Source organism: Mya arenaria, chromosome 16, assembly GCF_026914265.1.
Source record: "Mya arenaria isolate MELC-2E11 chromosome 16, ASM2691426v1".
NCBI lineage: Eukaryota > Metazoa > Mollusca > Bivalvia > Myida > Myidae > Mya > Mya arenaria.
In genome coordinates, this window is record NC_069137.1 from 19,575,759 (window position 1) to 19,581,981 (window position 6,223).

The window sequence follows — 6,223 nt, forward strand, 5'->3', positions numbered from 1 at the left end:
TTTTAAAACAATGGAAAATACAGGGACAAACCAAGTAGTCTAAACTTTTAGTAAGCTGCAGTTAATAAGCACTTTGATAAAAAAAAACAGACAAGAAACAAAACAGTAGACACAAAATACACTAAACAAACATAATTATACTACAGTTGATTAATTTACAACTACCTGTAAGCGCTATTTACAGGAATGTCCATTGGTAAATTGTACATGTAAAAGTAAATGTATATACGGAAAATATCCTATGCCCAAATAGACGTGCCAGGGGCCTTTTCGAGGGTCTATTAACCATTTCTGTGATATAAACAATGTAAAGTTTAACCTTAACCTTTGTCTCCTTTTGATCCGAAAAGTTCCTATGAAAATTATTCCTACTGCCATTTTCTTGCACCTGCTGACGTCATGCATACACGGAAAACCATACCCTATTGCGCATAATGATAATCACGATTAAATTGCCGAAAGTAGGGTATTGATGTATTGCAGCCGTGTATTCTGTGGATCCTTTTATTAATTTATACAGCATGTAATGTTTATAACTACGGTGCAGAAACTGATCGTAATTCATTATTTCGACTCCAATTCCAAGTGCAGTTTAAAAACATGCTGAATAGGGAAAATAGTTCTTTTTGAGCGTGCAGGATTCTCGAAAACACAGGCACAGGGTGCCGTTAATAGGATATATACCGTATTTAGATTGACACCAATATGATAAAGCTCAATCTCAATTTATACCTTATTGTACCCAAATATCCTCATAAGTAATTGTTGGGTTTACATTAATATCAGGTAGCCGATGCACCGTTCCTTTTCTTTGGAGTGAAATATGAAGTGTGTTACGACGGGACCTGCCAACCACGTGTGTCCAACCCACGGTATGCATTTTAAGTTTTCAAAGCATATATTCAAATGGATATTTTAGACAAAACGTTTGAATGTTTCGTTTGCATGCAAGGAAACGTGTCAAACAGTTGGAATATAAATGATTTAACTAATTCATTACCAATTACAATTGTATAGAACACACTCACTTTCAATTCAGTGACGAAAGTCAACGGATATAGTTTAAGTTCTATTCAATAGAACTTTTTATATACCCTATTCCCATTTCACATAGAGTAAACTGACATTTTGTTTTATCGCAAGCCTTTAAAGGAGTTTTTTTAATCGCCCTTTAAGATTAAAATACTAACCTTATGGTTAGCATGCATAACATAAGTAAATATATCTGACTTAGCCAGCAGTAAGATCATTCATTTTTTCAACACTCTTTATTCAATGTCTTCCATAATCCTGCTTTTCAAGTATCTCCAATTTGAAATAAAAGTATAAAGATAATTAAATCATCACAATAACGAAGAAGTGTAACTGGTTATTCTATTTTGACGTTACAAATGGCTAAGTTTGAATACATCTATATTTTTTTAATTTTTTTTTAGAAACCAATTTATTGAATTGCTATATTGTCATAGTAAATTGGTGTTTTATTAACTCCCTTAATTCATCATATCATTAAAGTAGCAGAATCAGTATAGTATTATTCCAAAATGTAGTCGATGCAAAAATATGCAATGGTTAATCAGCATCAATTGAACAGTGAAATAATCTCAATGATGATATATTTATTGGCATAACACAAATTGCCATCCTAAAGATGGATGGCGTACGTTAACAAACATGTGATTATATCTTATCATCGTATTTGCTTCAACAAAAATTAATATTATTTTCTTTTCTGATCTATTCATCTCCCTTTAAGATTGCATCATGCGCTTCGGCTCAGAGAAAAAGAAGGGACATTTCTGGCGCCATCTCTGAACACTTTGCCTCTGTTCATGTGTCAATTAGCGGGAACAGGACGGATGAGTACGGTTCTTCAAATACAAAGGAACATAGCAAAGGTAGATCATAATGCCTTGAAAAATAGGGAAAAAAGTTAAACAGTGTACAGTTATGTCCCTTAAAAATTGAATCAACTGCTATCATATTACATATTACTATATCTCACATGTCTTTATAACACTTAGTAAATATATAATTGTTTGTAATGTCTCATGTTATAAATTTAAACGACCCTCGCGTTCATGCTTTCTCAAGCGTCCGAGCGCATTAGGCGCTTATAAATTGTAGTTTGAAATCCGAATTACTTGGCGCTAAGCGTTTCGCAGACGAAACCGGTGTAAACTATATTTGTTCGGTAGACATTCCATTTCTGCTGTCACCATTCATGGTATCTGATATTTACATATAATCATATAAAAACAATCCATATAAAGAGTTTTTTTTTCCTTTTTTCAGTGACATGTTACTTTACAATTAAAGAAATGAATTACGTGATGTCATTATCGAGGTATGAACACAGAAAGCTGGTTAAAGTGCGTGGAGTACTAGTTCCCTAAGCGAAGTTAAACCAGCCCAACTTCGTTCATATTCACGATAATGACATCAATCACACAATTCTTGTTCTATATTTACATCAGTAGTTCATTTTTTTCAAAAAGTGTCAAAACATCATTATGTGAAATAATAAACCACCACAGACGACAGGAGTAAATTGGTATCATTGATATAGGGTGAAAATAAATGAGTTAAAGTTTTGTAATTTTTAAATTTCCGAATTTGTTGAGTTGGAATACACCAATAATTGTTTGAAAAACATTTTGTTAACGCCATATTATTATCGTTACGAAACATATTATATCTCATATCTCTCTTTGTAAGTTGCCCTTTTTTTCTTTGCAGTCATAACCGACGAGCACTCATGTGAAAAAGACACCAACTTTTGGTTATCCATTGCTGGACTTGGCGCTATCTCTTTGATGGAACTGTTTATGATTGGTGGAATGATGTGGTACAAACGTCACGTGATGAGACTGTTGCAGTAGATGGACCCGAACAGTCGAGTAAATAAATGATTATAAAATTATAGAGAATAAATATAGCTGGAGCAATAGGAACACCTTGGCCGTCTCGGCCATACGACGAGTCTTGAATGTATAGTACATTAGTATAAGTATATCGTAAAGTAAAAGTAACACGTTTATTGTTAGTTAAGTGTGATTTAATGCGTTACTCCTATTATTAAGTTCAAATTCATTCCCATTGAATTGTATTTTCAGGTATTTTCACAAGAATTTATTTTCGTTCTCGATGTTTGCATGAACGGATTACCTTGACTGCGTTTTTGAGAAAGTATATCTTACTTATAAAAAAGGAGTAATTTTGAAGAAAAAACATTATTGTATGTGACAAACGTAAATATTTACTTATAAAAAAGGAGTAATTTTGAAAAAAAATCATTTTTTATATGACAAACGTAAATATAAACACAAGTATAATTGTTTTCTGTTTCAGTGAGACCTTGATTGGATACAGAATATCGGACACATTTCTATTTTCCATAATAAAATACTACGAACAAACAAATTATTGGATCATCTTCTATTCTAAAGTTTAATGAAGTTATTTTTTGAAATAATACTAGTTCACCATTTTTTTTGCATTTAAAGATACCATTGCTGAAAGAAGAAATAGTTGTATTCCTTCAATTATTTTAATCTGTACATTTTTAACAAATAAATTTTATTCTGAAAATGAAAAAAATGCTATTAAAATATTCCATTTCAAAAATCAATATAAGAGTTAGTCCAATTTTTGGATATGTTAATCAAATAATCGTGTTAATTAAAAACGCAACTTAAAGGGACCCGCTCATGTCTTTGGACCAAAACTTAGTTTTCCCGGTTATGCATCTTCAATCATATATGCTATCATTTTTTTACTCCATGATGTCGAAATTATATGAAAATACAATTATAATATTAATATCAGTTTTAGTGATATGCAATCCCACGCGGGTAAAAAGTCAAAAACAAATAAGAAAATCGACGCCTTAACCACTAGGCCACCGGGGGATATGAATGAGAGGGATATATTGACCTTTTATAAATACATTTATAGCAGCACGTGATGATGTTAATCAATCGAATCACGCAACAACGAATCGTTCAAAGCCGATTTAATCGCAAATAAAATCGGCGTATTTCAGGATATCATTTGAGCAAATGTCAACGTTTGCTGAAGGAATCCAGGATTCGTTGTACAAGTGTTAACACTTCTCATGATTTGCCACACTTTATTTCGTAAAAAAATAAATTTAACATGAGCAAGTCCCGTACATGCCTTATTTTATTTCATCGCTTATAATGATATATATAAAGCTTTAATACATATGTTTTTGTGTTTTATTGTTCAACTGTTTGTACTTGACTCTTAGGAACGTATTCAATAACCAATTAAGATATAACTGAAGATTAGTTTAGACTTTGTATAGTTTACAATGAGTGTGAAGAAAGCAAATGAATTAACTCATACTAAATCACTCTCATTCGCACTATGATGCAAGAGTTCGGTTATGTTGTGTGTGGAAAACACACTTGTCCGGTTTGATGAACAAAAATCTTAAGTTAAAGAACAGCATATTTTGATTGGACAGTTAATATATCTTGCTGATATATTGTATGGAATCACTTAGGCATGCAAAAGAAGAAAGATAAGAATATCATTGAACTATGCCCAAAGACAACTTGCTGAGTATACACTATATTGCCATAACCATAAACCCGTATCACGTACCGTTAACAACGAATGTTCATACTTTCAAGGACTCTATTTATGATTTAGCTGCACTATGTTTTTAAGTGTTCTAATTGAGATATTGGATAATGATGAAACACCGGGAATTTTTCAACAAATACTTATTTGATCAGATAGGGTCAGTTCATGCCTGTGTTCATCCAGTAAGACTAATGCAATAGCGTCATTCACGCGTTTCTGTGTATTTCTTTCAACTGTATAAGCAGCAAACCTAGTACTTCTTACGACGGCCTATCTTATTAAAAAGCACCATTCTGTTAAATTCCACATTAATTATTTATATCACAATATTGCATTGTAAAACGTGATAACGCCCATTTGCTGTTTTGTTAGCAGTGTTGCAAATGTTACTATCGTTTTAGAACAGTTTCAATCAAAACGAAAGAAACGCATGATGGAGGGACGAGAACGAGGGAGGTCAGACATAGAATGAGATGTAAAAACAGGAAATCGAAGACGCTATGTTTGAGGATTGTACTTGTGTTTGTGTTTGTGTTTATTGACTATTAAAGTGCAAGCAAATACGAATCCTGTTGGATACATACAATTGTGCTACTTACGTATTTTTATCATACGTAAAGAAAAAATGGTATTGCTTATAGTGCCACCCTTCTCAATTGAAAGCTGATTGGTGTAACCCATTGATTTATGAACATTTTATTCCCGGATTCTATCATACATACAAGCCGATCGGAAGTAGTCAGTCGGTGCCAATTATTTGATGACCTGCTGAGTGAGAAACCGGCCGCATCAATCAAACTATTTGCGGGGCTCAAACCATCGATTTCCGGCACATAATTGGTATTTTTTCCAAACAAAAAAATAAACAACAAAAGTAGTTTTAATCATTTTAAATGTTTTTAACGTCTTATGAAGATAACAGTTTATCAATAATTGACAATTGTTGCCGAAAAACAGTACACAAAAAAATGAGTGAAAATTAAACAAAAAACTTCTTTCCCTCCTCCCTTAGTTTTAGATATGACCAAACAGTTATAAAGATTAATCTTTCCTAGCCTGACTTTCTTTGCGCATTTGGGGAACTATGTTACGATCTCAACACACAGTTACCTTAAGGTTATCTTGCCGAATGGTTGCGATTTAGATTTAAAGGTTACCGAACACTTATTGTTTGATCGTGGATCATGTATTTTCTCAAACAAATGTACCATTGTGAATCAAATGAATAGCGCTTATTAAACGAAAACAGCAAAAGACGAACAGTTTTGACGTAATTGCACAATTAAGAACAAAATGTGCCCCCATTATGCACCAGTGGCAAGCTAGGTCACACCTATTTAAATTGGGAGTCTGGCGATGTCCAACTTAAAATGTTAGCAACAAAGGGGTATTTTTTTCATTTGGACATTTCTATACATGTTTACTTGTTATACGAGTTTGTCAATACCATTTACATGGACTACCTTAAATATCTGCTCACACATACAAGTAAATCTAGCTAGGCATCGGTATATATCCGTATGTAAAATGTATTTGTTTCGATATATTTAAGGGAAGCCACTGCGTCTATAGAAGAAAACTTGCAGGAGTCACAAAACCATTGACTGCC

The 6,223-nt window shown here is 32.8% G+C and overlaps 1 long non-coding RNA gene across 1 annotated transcript; it reads left to right on the top strand.

Annotated features, from left to right (window-relative positions):
* Nucleotides 1-1,762: 1,762 nt before the first annotated feature.
* LOC128221334 (uncharacterized) lies at nt 1,763-3,471 on the top strand. The gene is made up of 3 exons (XR_008258967.1): nt 1,763-1,898; nt 2,740-2,900; nt 3,352-3,471. It is a non-coding gene; the product is annotated as an uncharacterized LOC128221334 (long non-coding RNA).
* The last annotated feature ends 2,752 nt before the right edge of the window (nt 3,472-6,223 follow it).